The sequence below is a fragment of the Canis lupus genome, chromosome X (genome assembly GCF_011100685.1).
Source record: "Canis lupus familiaris isolate Mischka breed German Shepherd chromosome X, alternate assembly UU_Cfam_GSD_1.0, whole genome shotgun sequence".
Classification (NCBI taxonomy): domain Eukaryota; kingdom Metazoa; phylum Chordata; class Mammalia; order Carnivora; family Canidae; genus Canis; species Canis lupus.
Genome location: NC_049260.1, coordinates 90,350,021 through 90,365,680, shown reverse-complemented (window position 1 = coordinate 90,365,680; position 15,660 = coordinate 90,350,021).

Here is a 15,660-nt window from a genome sequence, read left to right as displayed (position 1 = left end):
TTAGAAAGAGGCACCTCCAAAAAGATGTTAGAGGAAACGGATAGAAGAACTAAACATATCTTAATTTTGCACAACATCATTATGTTCTTTAATTTTTCCTTCCTCAAGTTAGCCAAAATGATGTGAGAAGGGAAATGAGCAGCTAGACTTTAAGCATAACCAGCTACTCCTCAGGAAAGATGTGCAGATAGTGATAGAACTAACCATCCAGTTCAGCTGAGGGAAGAAAAAAAAACATCAGCCTCAGGGGATTAAATTACAGACAAATAAATGAGCAGCCCAGGGTAGAACTCTTCTTCTAACCGGTGCTTATTCCCTAACAATCTAAGAGGGGGAAACAGAAAATAAACTATGACAAACACACTTAACCTCCAAGAATTGCAAATGAGATCTAGGTGCAAAAGATAAGCATGGAGTTCAGTTGAGAATTAAAAATATATTGAGAACTTACTGTTTTCTCTTTCTCTGTCAATGAAAATTTTAATATTATGAGGGTAACTCAAAGTTCTTTTACAAAATTCTCACATCCACAGAGTTTGGCTCAAGGAAGAAATTTAGGAATCCCTAAAAACACTGACACTACAACTCAATAACAATCCGAAGGAAACTATTATGATGATACCAGGAGAATAATAAACCCTCAACATCATTAAGAAGATTGATTGCAATGATAATGATTCGTTAATTCCAGAAAAGGCTTCTAGCAAACATTGACCTGTAAATAAAGTGAAAGACACCCAAATTTAAGTATTTCAGTTATAAGATGTACATCATTCTTAAATGTTGTAATATAATCTGTATTTGGGAGTTCCCTACAAATAATTCAGTGAATAGATCCCTAGTTGGATTGGCTACATTGAGGAGGACATTTGTAGTAGAGGAAATCTTTCTCCTTCTTCTCTTCTAGGTTCTTCAGCTAGTCTAATAATTAAACTGACCTAAAACAGATTAACAGAAGAAAAACAAATTTTGTATGGATGACAGCCCCAAAGACATGAGAGAGACCCAAAGTCAGTCAGGGAATTGAGGTTTAGGAGAAGGGGGGAGGGGGCAGCCCCTATGGCCCAGCGGTTTGGTGCCGCCTTCAGCCCGGGTTATGATCCTGGAGACCCAGGATCGAGTCCCACGTCGGGCTCCCTGCATGGAGCCTGCTTCTCCCTCTACCTGTGTCTCTGCCTCTCTTTCTGTGTCTGTCTTGAATAATTAAATAAAATCTTTAAAAAAAGAAAAGGAGAAGGGGGGAGGGAGTCTAGGGCTTCCATGGAGACAACTCACAGGAAGATGAGAAGAGCAGATGTTTGGTAAACAAATGTTTGTCATGTCATGCAGATAAGTCTTTCCTTATAAAGTTATCTTTCATATTAGCTCTTTTCCAGGTACTGTCCCTCTATCTAAATTCTTTCAGGAAGTTAAGGAGCAGGGGGTGGGGGGATTGATCATCCTGAGTCTCTTGGGCCTTTATTGTCTTCAGCTCAAAATAATACACATGCCAGAGTGGCATTTTTGGGGGTGGCATATTCTGTTCTACCTTATATTACATAGTCCCTAATCTGCAGTCTTTATAATATGTACTTTATAGCCAATGTATAGAAGTAGCTCTTTTTATTAGGAAAACAAATGGAAGTATTAGATAATTGTTGGCAAATCGAACTTCAAAAAAACAAATAAAAAAAAGAAGTATTAGATAATAATTGCTGTTTTTGTCGTTCTGGGAAACTTTTCATTCATTTCTGCCTTTGAGGAATTAAAGATTTTCTCAAAGGCTTTGACCTCTGGCCTCCTAATATACAATGACTCCCCCACATTGGTCTCAGTCACATGGAGTATTATGGATAGTTTTTTCATGCATGGGAAATTACCAAACAGTGGGGGAAAGAAAAGACTATGTAACTGGATTTTTTTAAAACATGGGATTTTTTTTGTCTTTTAAAAAGTGTAGGGATCCCTGGGTGGCGCAGCGGTTTGGCGCCTGCCTTTGGCCCAGGGCGCCTGCCTTTGGCCCAGGGCGCGATCCTGGAGATCCGGAATCGAATCCCACGTCAGGCTCCTGGTGCATGGAGCCTGCTTTTCCCTCTGCCTGTGTCTCTGCCTCTCTCTCTCTCTCACTGTGTGCCTATCATGAATAAATAAAAATTAAAAAAAAAACAATGCATAAAAAGTGTATTAAAAATAAACCTCAGGAGGTGTGGAAGGCAGTCCCCCAGTGAGAAGCAGTTTTCTTCTGATTAGAAAGCATGCATGCATGCATACCTATAATATAGATATGATTATGAATATAAGAAATTGCTTATTCTCTGCCTAGGTATATCCTTTGTAAGCCACCTCACTAAGTGCTGCCTGCCCCTTCCTTATTGCTCATGTATAACTCTCTAATCAGTAACGATTTGCTTTCTTTCATACACTCCCCCAAAATCTCTGCTAACTTTCCTCCTCCCACATCAAAACTACATGGTTGGATTTCAGTGCCCCAGTGGCTCAGAGGCAGTACTTTTTATATGCTGATCCAGGTTCTAACCCCTTAGAACAACCTCTATTACACTGCACAATCCAAAGTACAAAATCCCAGAATACTCTGGATCCATATAAGATATCCCATAAGTTGATATCCAACACTCTGTGTACCCATGACGACCCCACTCCTACTCTCTCACCTCCCTCCCTCCCCAGGTCGCTATTCTGTTCCATCATACTAAAGATCACAGCTTTGTGCCTAGAAGCAGGATTCATGGAAGGCTCCATAGAGGAAGCTACACTTAAGCTGAGTCCTAAATGAGTAAGCAACAATAGGAGAAAAAAGAACAAATTGTTATGGGGCAAAAATTCCACTGCTAGGTGTGCTATAAACACCATTTTACTGCTTTTCAAATGTAGCGGTTTTTATTTATTTTTACTTTTTTTTTGAGAGAGAGAGAGTGGGGTGGGAGGGGCAGAGGGAGAAGGAGAGGGAGAGAATCCCAAGAAGGATCCATGCCCAGCGCAGAGCCCAACATGGGACTCAATCTCACAGTCCTGAGATGATGACCTGAGCCAAAATTAAGAGTTGGACACAAGTGACTGAGCCACCCAGGCACCCCTGTAGTGGTTTTTAAATATGAAAATTTCTGAGGTCAACCCTAGCCCTAATGAAAAAGAATCCCCCAGTAGTGGAATGAGGGAATCTGCATTTTAACGACTTGTATAAGTTGATTCTGATGTACCTCAGGAGTCTATAGACTCCATAAAGTTAGTCTTCAAAATCAAAGTCATAACATTTTGCATGCTCTTAGACATAAGGACTTGTGATTTTGTGTTGTGGTGGAAACAGCAATTGGCTCCCATCATTTCTCAGAAAAAAGGTGCCTGCTCTAATATTCCCCCTGTTTTTTCAAGATATTTTTCAGATAGACAACCTTCTTTTTTTTCAGATAGACAACTTTCTATGCAATTGGGAAATAAGGGGTTTGGAAGGCCCCACTCAAAAGGTTACATGAACAATTTTTCAAAGCAGCAGAACAGGATGGTGAGAACATCTGAAAGACTAGATTTGGGTAGAGGATTTGGTGTAACTTAATGCTCGAGGGCTTTGATCTGAGTCTGAACATTCACTTTGCCTATTCTCAATTTGTTTCAGAAAAACCTCTGGCAAAATGACATTAAATTGAAAATCACTATATTTACATAGAATTTGAGATAAATGAAAATTAATTGCCCTTTCAGCTAATTCATAGTGGACTCATAAAAATGGTGTTTTATTCCATAAGGCCCTTCAGTATTCAAACTCCTTCAGCATACCATCTGTTCAGTCTTTTGGTGCATCTGCAAGTTTTATCTCAGTGACAGAGATCAGAGAGTTATACAGCTTTAGAATATTTTTAAAAGAATTAAAAAAAATAAAAAAATAAAAATGAGCAAGGAAAAAAAAAGAATATTTTTAAAAGATTGAAATGCTTGAAAAGTATACTACTGCTGAAGTCTCATGATGCTTATTCCCTAAATTGTGGGCATTTTTGTCAATAAGATAGCTGTGCTTTTTCCAGTGGATAGTCTTTCCTGCTTTGTTGAATTAGTTGACCATAGAGTTGAGGACCAATTTCTGGGTTCTTTATTCTGTTCCATTGATCTATGTGTCTGTTTTTGTGCCAGTACCACAGTCTCTTGATGATCACACCTTTGTAGTACAATTTGAAATCTGGCATTCTGATGCCCCCGACTCTGGTTTTCTTTTTCAATATCCCACTGGCTATTTAGGGTCTTTTCTGATTCCATACAAATCTTAAGATGATTTGTTCCAACTCTGTGAAGAAAGGCCATGGTATTTTGGTAGGGATTGCATTGAACATGTAAATTGCCCTGGGTAGCATAGACAGTTTCACAATATTAATTCTGCCAATCCATGAGCATGGAATATTTTTCCATCTCTTTGTGTCTTCCTCAATTTCTTTCAGAAGTGTTCTGTAGTTTTTAGGGTATAGATACTTTACCTCTTTGGGTAGGTTTATTCCTAGGTATCTTATGCTTTTGGGTGCAATTATAAATGGGATTGACTCCTTAATTTCTCTTTTTTCAGTCTCATTGTTAGTGTATAGAAATGCACTGATTTCTGGGCATTGATTTTGTATCCTGCCACACTGCCGAATTGCTGTATGAGTTCTAGCAATCTTGGGGTGGAGTCTTTTGGGTTTTCTATGTACAGTATCATGTCTTCTGCGAAGAGGGAGAGTTTGACTTCTTCTTTGCCAATTTGAATGCCTTTTATTTCTTTTTGTTGTCTGATTGCTGAGGCTAGGACTTCTAGTACTATGTTGAATAGCAGTGGTGAGAGTGGACATCCCTGTCGTGTTCCCGCTCTTAGGGGAAAGGCTCCCAGTGTTTCCCCATTGAGAATGATATTTGCTGTGGGCTTTTTGTAGATGGCTTTTAAGATGCTGACGAATGTTCCCTCTATCCCTACACTCTGAAGAGTTTTGATCAGGATTGGATGCTGTATTTTGTCAAATGCTTTCTCTGCATGTATTGAGAGAATCATATGGTTCTTGTTTTTTCTCATGTGGATGTGATCTATCACGTTGATTGTTTTACCAGTGTAGAACCAGCCTTGCATCCTGGGGATAAATCCCACTTGGTCATGGTGAATAATCTTCTTTTTTTTTTTAATTTTTTAAATTTATTTATTTATGATAGTCACAGAGAGAGAGAGAGGCAGAGACACAGGCAGAGGGAGAATCAGGCTCCATGCACCGGGAGCCCGATGTGGGACTCGATCCTGGGTCTCCAGGATCACACCCTGGGCCAAAGGCAAGCGCCAAACCGCTGCGCCACCCAGGGATCCCAGTGAATAATCTTCTTAATGTACTGCTGGATCCTATTGGCTAGTATCTTGTTGAGAAGTTTTGCATCGGTGTTCATCAGGGATATTGGCCTATAATTCTGCTTTTTGGTGGGGTCTTTGTCTGGTTTTGGAATTAAGGTGATGCTGGCCTCATAAAACAAGTTTGGAAGTATTCCGCCACTTTCTATCCTTCGTAACAACTTAAGTAGACTAGGTATTATTTCTTCTTTAAACGTTTGATAGAATTCCCCTGGGAAGCCATCTGGCCCTGGACTTTTGTGTCCTGGGAGGTTTTTGATGACTGCTTCAATTTCCTCCCTGGTTATCGGCCTGTTCAGGTTTTCTATTTCCTCCTGTTCCAGTTTTGGTAATTTGTGGTTTTCCAGAAATGCATGCATTTCTTCTATTGGCGTATAGCTGCTTATAATATGTTTTTTAAATGGTATGCATTTCCTTGGTATTGGTTGTGATCTCTCCTCTTTCATTCATGATTTTATTAATTTGAGTCTTTTTTTCTTTTTAATAAGGCTGACTAATGGTTTATCTATCTTATTAATTCTTTCAAAGAACCAACTCCTGGTTTTGTTGATCTGTTCTACAGTTCTTCTGGTCTCTATTTCATTGAGTTCTGCTCGAATCTTTATTATCTCTCTTCTTCTGCTTAGTGTAGGTTTTATTTGCTGTTCTTCCTCCAGCTTCTTTAGGTGTGAGGTTAGCTTGTGTATTTGAGTTTTTTCCAATTTTTTTGAGGGATGCTTGTATTGCGATGCATTTCCCTGTTAGGACTGCTTTTGCTGTATCCCAAAGATTTTGAATGGTTGTATCTTCCTTAGTTTCCATGAATCTTTTTAATTCTTCTCTAATTTCCTGGTTGACCTATTCATCTTTTAGTAGGTTGCTCTTTAACCTCCACGTGTTTGAGTTTCTTCCAAATTTCTTCAGTCTCTTCAATAGATGGTGCTGGGAACATTGGACAGCCACATGCAGAAGAATGAAACTAGACCATTCTTTTACACCATACACGAAGATAATTCAAAATGGATGAATGATCTAAATGTGAGACAAGATTCCATCAAAATCCTAGAGGAGAACATAGGCAACACCCTTTTCGAACTTGGCTACAGCAACTTCCTGCAAGATACATCTATGAAGGCAAGAGAAACAAAAGCAAAAATGAACTATCGGGACTTCATCAAGATAAAAAGCTTCTGCACAACAAAAGAAACAGTCAACAAAACTAAAAGACAACCTACAGAATGGGAGAAGATATTTGCAAATGACCTATCAGATAAAGGGCTAGTATCCAAGATCTATAAAGAACTTATTAAACTCAACAGCAAAGAAACAAACAATCCAATCATGAAATGGGCAGAAGACATGAACAGAAATTTCACCAAAGAAGACATAGACATGGCCAACAAGCACATGAGAAAATACTCTGCATCACTGGCCATCAGGGAAATAGAAATCAAAACCACGATGAGATACCCCCTCACACCAGTGGGAATGGTGAAAATTAACAAGCCAAGAAACAGCAAATGTTGGAGAGGATGTGGAGAAAGGGGAACCCTCTTGCACTGTTGGTGGGAATGTGAACTGGTACAGCCACTCTGGAAAACTGTGTGGAGGTTCCTCAAAGAGTTAAAAATAGAGTTTCCCTCGACCCAGCAATTGCACTGCTGGGGATTGATCCCAAAGATACGGATGCAGTGAAAAGCCGAGACACCTGCACCCAATGTCTATAGCAGCAATGTCCACAATAGCCAAACAGTGGAAGGAGCCTCGGTGTCCATCGAAGGATGAATGGATACAGAAGATGTGGTCTATGTATACAATGGAATATTACTCAGCCATTAGAAACAATGAATACCCACCATTTGCTTTGACGTAGATGGAACTGGAGGGTATTATGCTGAGTGAAGTAAGTCAATGGGAGAAGGACAAACATTACACGGCTTCAATCATACGGGGAATATAAGAAATATATAAAATATATGAAAGGGATTATAGGGGAAAGGAGAAAAAATGAGTGGGAAAAATCAGGGAGGATAACTGAACAGGAGAGACTCCTATCTCTGGAAACGAACAAGGGGTAGTGGAAGGGGAGGTGGGCGGGGGGATGGGGTGACTGAGTGATGGGCACTGAGGGGGGCATTTGACGGGATGAGCACTGGGTGTTATACTATATGTGGCAAATCGAACTCCAAGTAAAAAATATACAAAAAAAAAAAAAAAGATAGGTGTGCAGCCAATGCGGGCTTTGTTTGATGTTTCTTGTAAGAATCAGAAATCATGGATGTTACTTTTCTTCATTGGACATTCCTGTTGAGATTTTTTAAAGGTTTTATTTATTTATTCATGATAAACACAGAGAGGCAGAGACATAGGGAGAGGGAGAAGAAGGCTCCCCCTGGGGAGCCTGATGTGGGACTTGATCCCAGGACCCTGAGCCAAAGGCACATGCTCAACCATTGAGCTACCCAGGTACCCAGGTGCTCCTCCTATTGAGATTGGTACACCTTACCGATAGCACCATGAATCTCATCAAAACTTATTAAACTATTACTCAGAAAGCTTCCAATATGGGTTGATTTCATGCTTCTATTTAGGGTAAATTTCTTTTTCAATTTTATAAGCCTGTAGAACTTATTTGTTTCAATTTCATTATCTCATATGATAGTTCATTAGATACTTGGGAAGTTTTTATAGTTTTAGTTTTAAATTCATATCCGTATTTGGGATTTTGTTTCTTTCCCTCAGAACAAGGAGAGCACATTTTTTTTCAGGAGTGAACAATTCTCTCCACCAAAGGTTCAAAATTAATCTGAACCAGAGAAGACTAGATTTTAAAGAAAACTCATTCTCACAAGCTATCTTATTAAGAATTCCAAGTTGTATAATTCCCATGATATTTTTCATATTAGGACAAGTACAAAATAATTTAATAATTAACTCATTAAAACATTTTATTGTTAAGTGTTTATTATTGTCTGTTTGACTTACCTATTTACTGATCCTTGACACTAAAACAGCAATGAAATCAAGATTATATCACAAACACTTTACTTTTCTCCTCTATGATATGAAAGGAAGGCATGTAAATATAATACTCTGGGATTTAAAAGGAGACTTGAGACTCTGCTTAACACAATGCAAAGGGATAGCTTAGAAACTTCACTTCTGCTCGTACTAATTGTTGACCTAATTTATCAGGAAGTGAAATGAGTAGACGTCAATCTTCTTGATCAATGTGATGAATAGAACCTGTGTGTTTCAGAGAACACCTTCTTACACGAAGGTCAGCAAATTCTTAAGGGAAAATGTTTGATAGATGCTATTAAATGTACAAGGCCTGGGTGTATTGCTTATTGACATGTTCTTAAATTAAATGATTTTCACTCATGCTTGAAGGTCAAACCAGCCACCCTTTGATAAAGCACCAGCGACAAGATCATTCTTGATGAAATGCTGAGCTCTTGGTCAGAAAATTAAGAGTTTTTTTATACGCTTAAAATAGATCTGAGGGCAAAGGAGGGAGAGGAAACAAAAGGTTTGTTAGGGACCCAAAGAAAACAACAGTTTTATATACAGTTGTTTTTCTTCTGGACAATAAAGCAGAAAATGCTTCTCATGGCCACCTAATGAGGGCATGATAGACTCCAGCCTTCTTAATTTGCATATTCAGACAACATGGCATTAGTACAGAGCATCCCGGTGCTCAGACATCTCCCTGGTAGCTGAATGCTGGTTTGCAAAGTGCCCTTGGATCCCAAACAGCTAAAAAGGCATTTGTGAGCAGATGGCAATTGTGTGATGAAAAGTCTAATTGTATTTGCCTTCTCTAATGGAGAGAGAGCCAGGACAGTCAGGCAGGTCAAGGCATGTGGGCAGGACTAACATATTGTGTGTGAAGAGAGAACTTGGAAAGCTCAGATGGATAGCTAATGAGACAACTTACAGGCCTCAATGCTGATTCTCTGTCTGCAAAATGATTAACGAAAGGCAAAAATTGAAGCAGTAATGTAGAAAATGCAGGCTCAGAAGCCTCATGAATGCATTCACAGAGCCCAGGGGCATTGAAACCAGACAGAACTATGCTCCTGAATCCCAACTATACCATCTACAAACTGTGTGACACCAGGCAAACTAATGCATTTCTCTAAGCCTTAGTCCTCTCACATATAAAACGGTAATAATCCACCCACCATAGCTTGCTGTGAGGATTACATGAAATGATATAAGTAGAAATAGCACTTAGAGCAGAGTGTTTGGTTCATAGTAAGAGCTTAATAAATATTACCAATTAGTTTTAGCAGATACCTAAATGATGAAGGCAGGGTTGGGGGCATGATGATGTTGGGTCCCCTAGAAGCAGAGCCGGGGGTAAGGATTATTGGGAACTAAATGCCAGTTGCAGGGCCACCCACAGTCATGTTTTAGTGATCTCAAAATCTGACTGTGGACCTCTTTTCCTAATTCTCTGTTCAGGAATGTTGCTGGCTTAAATGCAGCCATGGTAGGGAGTGTTTCTACCATAGAAAACAGTGAATACTATAATCAGCCTCCCTTACTCCGCCCATGCCAGCCGGTTGTTAAACATTTACCAGCACACCCTTGCTTATAAGTAAATCGAGGAAATTTCTTTTGAAATGTGATCCTTATATATGATTTCTAAGGTGGAGTAAAACCTGAACTAGTAAAAGTCCCAAATGTGTAGAAACAGCCAAGCTATTACCAGATAATGGCTTTCTTGATTTCATCAATGTCATCACTGTCCACCATTGTTGGTCCTTCTACTCACTCTTCTTCAGTCCTTCACTGATAAATAACCTGGCTCTAGCAATGGATAGAAACTGATACAGTAATGTGACTTTAACAATAGACTAGGGAGATTCAGTAGGACAGGAACACAGAATGGAGTCACTCAGCAACCTGAAGTCACTTGGAGAAGCAATGGATTCATTTACACCGTAGTTGATTTCTTCACAAAGGAGGCTATATCCTAACCCAAAGAGACAGTTCAAAGTCAGTGGTATTACTTCCCAAACCAGGTAATCAAATTTACTAAACATGTTTGCAAAGTCATGCTGAGGATCTTTGCAAAGCAGTCAAACTCTCTGTCTTGTGAACGACAACCATATAAGAACAACTGCAAACTGGACCAGACTGAGAATAAAGCAAGAAATCAGCCCCAAGGATTCCTTTCAGTGTGGAGACAAAATAATTTACGATGTCTCTAAAATCCTCCATCATCCTCTCATACTTTGGGGAAAACACAAAGCAAAACAAAAACCACTGAAACTCATTTTCAAAATTCACATTTGCTTCCTTAGGGAGTTAAGAGGTATTTAGAAAAAAAGATTTAATTACACCTCTGAGGATACAACCCCAGCCCAACTATAATCCAGGCATTCATAGAATAAGGCTTCATCAAAAAGTGCTTGCTATTGGTGGGTTGTACTGCCAGGTATCCTAGTCTATTTATAAAAAAAAAAAAAAAAAAAAAAAAAAAAAAACATAAGGAGTAACTTTCCCAAAATCCCTTGAAACGCTGGGAGTAACATATTCTGAGCCCATAAGCAATATGACATTTGGATGGGTCCTTAGATTTATCTGTGACATTAGGAAATTGCATCATCATTCTTTTTTTAAAAAAGGTTTTATTTATTTTAGAGAGAGAAAGCATGAGCAGAGGAGGGGCAGAAGGAGAAGGAGAGGGAGAAGCAGACTTTCCACTGATCAGGGAGCCCAATGAAGGGCTCAATCCCATGACCCTGAGATCATGACCTGAGCCAAAATCAAGTCGGATGCTTAATTGACTGAGCTACTCAAGCTCCCCACAATGCTTTCTTATGTAAATGTTGCAATGCCCCTTTGTATAGTGTAAACTTTAGGGGGTCAGTGACCATGACTATTTCTATCACTGTTGGATTTTCAGTTCCTAACACAAGGCTAAGGTCAATAAGCGTTTACTGGATGAATGAATCAAATCATGTTAATCATGCTGCTCTGAAACATCCCATATCAGGATATAAAGAGTGGCTGTATTATTTTTAACAGCTTTATATTATTCCATCATATTCATTAACTCCTTTTCTTGTCCTATGACCCAGCACTACAAGGTCTTTACACAAAGGGTACAAACATAGTGATTTAAAGGGGCACATGCACCCCAATGTTTATAGCAGCAATATCCACAATTGCCAAACTATGGAAAGAGCCCAATGTCCATCAACAGATGAATGGATAAAGAAGAATATATGCCATAAAGTATTACTCAGCCATCAAAAGAATGAAATCCTGCCATTTGCAATGTCATGGACAGAACTAGAGGGTATTATGCTAAGTGAAATAAGTCTGTCAGAGAAAGACAAATACCATGATTTCACTCATGTGGAATTTAAGAAATAAGACAGATGAATGTAGGGGAAGGGAAGGAAAAATAAAATAGGGAGGTAAATCATAAGAGACTCTTAAGTATGGGAAACAAACTGAAGGTTGCTTGAGGGGAGATGGGCAGGGGATGGGATAATTGGATGATGGGCATTAAGGAGGACACTTGACATAATGAGCACTGGGTGTTATATGCAACTGATGAATTACTAAATTCTACCCTTGAAACTAATAATACACTGTATATGCACTAAATTGAAATTTTTAAAGATTTTATTTATTTATTCATGAGAGACACAGAGAGAGAGAGAGGCAGAGACACAGGCAAAGGGAGAAGCAGGCTCCATGCAGGGAGCCTGATATGGGACTCAATCCTGGGTCTCCAGGATCATACCCTGGGCTGAAGGTGGCGCTAAACCACTGAGCCACCCAGGCTGCCCTAAATTGAATTTAAATGAAAATAAAACCCTTTTCTGATGGCTATTAATATTTCTAATTTTTTCTATTAAACAATGTTTAGTAAATATTTGGGTAATTGTTGAAGAATATCTTCAAGATAAATTCTTAGCAGTACAATTGTTGGGCTAAATGTATATACATTTTCAGGCATCTGGGTGGCTAAGTGGTTGAGCGTCTGCCTTTGGCTCAGGTTGTGATCCCGGAGTCCTGGGATTGAGTCCTGCATCAGGCTTCTTGCAGGGAGACTGCTTCTTCCTCAGCCTGTTGCTCTGCCTCTCTCTCTCTCTTTCTCTCTCTCTCTCTCTCATGAATAAATAGATAAAATCTTCTAAAAATGTATATACATTTTTACTTTGAATATATATTGCCAAATACAGGATTTTGTTGCTGTTTGGAAGGCATAGTACGGAAGAGATATTCTAGAAAGAGTTATGATTTGGGCAGACTATTTGGAAGAACACTTTTCCCCCTTTATAATTTGTCTACCTATACACGGACACGAAGCAGCAATTATTAATTTAGATTTCTTAGATATAATGCTCCAAGATGTTCTAAGTTTCACTAACTTCTCTGCTTTGGAAGAGACCAAGATAACTTCCACCCCCTTCAATCTGTCTTGCATACCATGACCAATCAATGTACCTTAAACACCTTTAATTATGCTACTCAGATTGGAAAAATGGCATTGGTCTGGAATTATGTGCGATTCTTGTTTTCTTCATACTTTTCTGTGTTTTCCAAATGTTTTAAAACATACATGTATTTTTTAAAGATTTTTATTAAGTTATTTTATTTCCAGTATAATTAACATACAGTGTTATATTAGTACATGTATTGTTTTATAATAGAAAAATGTCATTAAGAGAAGAAGTAGCACTCTCTGGGACTTGAAAATCAATAGTAAATGAATATATATTTACTTCTCTAACCAAAAAAAGAAAGATAATAAACTCTTTATTTTATTTTATTTTATTTTTTTTAAAGATTTTATTTATTTATTTATTCATGAAAGACTGAGAGACAGAGAGAGCCAGAAACAAACGCAGAGGGAGAAGCAGGCTCCACGCACCGGGAGCCCGATGTGGGATTCGATCCCGGGTCTCCAGGATCGCGCCCTGGGCCAAAGGCAGGCGCCAAACCGCTGCGCCACCCAGGGATCCCTAAACTCTTTTTTTTAAACTCTTTTTTTTTCAATTCCAATTGCTGTCTACTCTGTACAACTTTTAAATATCTCTATCTGGTAATTTGAGGCTCTCCATTATCTACGCTCAAACTTAATTTCCAAAGTTATCACTGGCAATCACCTTTTTGAACTCATTGCTAAATACATTAATGTAAGCATGGTCTCTGGAACAACATGCCTTTCATTATGGGTTTGTTCATGTCATTTGCCTGACCATATAAAATGTCTACTCCTTTTCCTCATTACAAACCTTAAAAAAACTCTCAAAGTCAAATGAAATTCTACTTCTTTAGGAAAGACTTCTTTTATTGGCTTACCCTGAAAGCTGTTTTTTCATTAATGCTAAGTTGATTTCTATCCTATACTGATAAATTATTAGTTTGCTTTTCATAATGAATTGTCCAAACATATAATTTTAAGAACCTAGAGCTGCACTGCTCAATAGGGTAGTCAAAAGTGATATAGTGAATGCTGGGACACCTGCACTCCAATGTTCATAGCAGCAATGTCCACAATAGCCAAACTGTAGAGGGAGCCATGGAGCCATGATGCCCTTCAAATGATGAATGGATAAAGAAGATATATATATATCTTCTGTATATATATATATATATATATATATATATATATAATGGAATATTATTCAGCCATTAAAAAGGACAAATACCCACCATTTGCTTTGATGTAGATAGAACTAGAAGGTATTATGCTGAGTGAAATAAGTCAATCAGAGAAGGACAGTCATCATATGGTTTCACTCAAATGTGGAATATAAGAAATAGTGAAAGGGATTATAAAGAAAAAGAGGAAAGCCAGATGGGGAAAAATTAGAGAGGAAGACAAATCATGAGAAGAGATTCGTAACTCTGCGAAATAAACAAAGGGTTGCAGAAGGGGAGGTGGGTGGGGGAATGGAGTAACTGGGTGATGGGCACTAAAGAGGGCACTTGATGAGATGAGCACTGGGTGTTATATTACATGTTGGCAAATTGAATTTAAATAAATAATTAAATAGTTAAACAAATAAAATGAAATGAACAATTATTAGCTGATTACTAAGCTAACCAGAGACTTCAGTGGCCACACATGACAATGAATATAAACTTTACAAAGTTAGTTCAAAAATACCCACTGGAAAGTTAAAAAAAAAACCCTTCTGGGATAAACAAAGAGCAACAACAATAAACCCTGTAGAAGAGGGAGAATCTGATTGAGAGTTGCCACATTTAAAATGTCCAATTTTTAACAAATAAATTGTGAGACATGTAGAAAAAGCAAGAAAGTATTGCTCATGCATAGGAAATCAACAGATTGTATTCAGGAAGCCCAGATATTGGACTTACTAGACAAAGACTTTAAGTTACATAGTTTAAACATGGCCAAAGAACTAAAGGAAATAATTTCTAAACAACTAAAGTAGGAGAATAATGTCTTAACAAGCACAGAATATCAATAAAGGCAAATAACTAAAATAAGGAACCAAGTAAAAATTTTGAAGTTGGAAAGTATAGTAACTGAAGTGAAAAATTCCCTAGACAGGCTCACCGGCAGACTTAAGCAATCAGAAGACAGCTTCTGTGAAACTGAAAATAGATTAAGTTTATACAATAAAAGAAAAAAAAAGAACAATGAATTGAGCCTCAGAGACCTGTGGGACAACATTAAACATACTAAGATACACACAGTGGGAGTTTGAGAGGGAGGAAAAAGAAATGGGCAGAAAGAGTAACTGAAGAAAGAATGGCCAAAACTATTCCATATTTTATGAAAAAACTCTCAATCTACTCACTAAGAAGCTCAACAAACTCCAAGTAAGATAAATTAAATACAGGTAAAAATAAGTCCCCAGTTGTAATCGCTACATCTTAAGTACTCAATAGCCACATATGGTTTTGTGGCTACCATATTGGACATTGCAGATAAAGACAATGTCAATAATTGCTAAAAATTCTATTGGAGAGCACTGACCCAGAATGTAAGGTTAGGGCTTTGCATATTGATGTCCGGTGCTCCCTAGTTCCCTGTTCCTGAGTCCCGTTAATTCTTTACCTAAAGGCACTTCCCACTCCTAACTAGCACCACCATACACACATCTCTGAGCTCAGTTCCACTTCTTGAACAAATTATAATCCTGTAAATAAAAAGGAATTTTAAGAGTTCTAACTAGGCCACCGAACTCAGTATTACTTCACTCTTATTCATAATCCTACCCTTTTCTTGTGCTCTCATTCTAATGACTTGATTTCTGACTTGTTTTCTGACAAAGTGGCCACCTTTAGTTCTTGTACTTGATTCCTATGTATATTTTTTCCCTCTG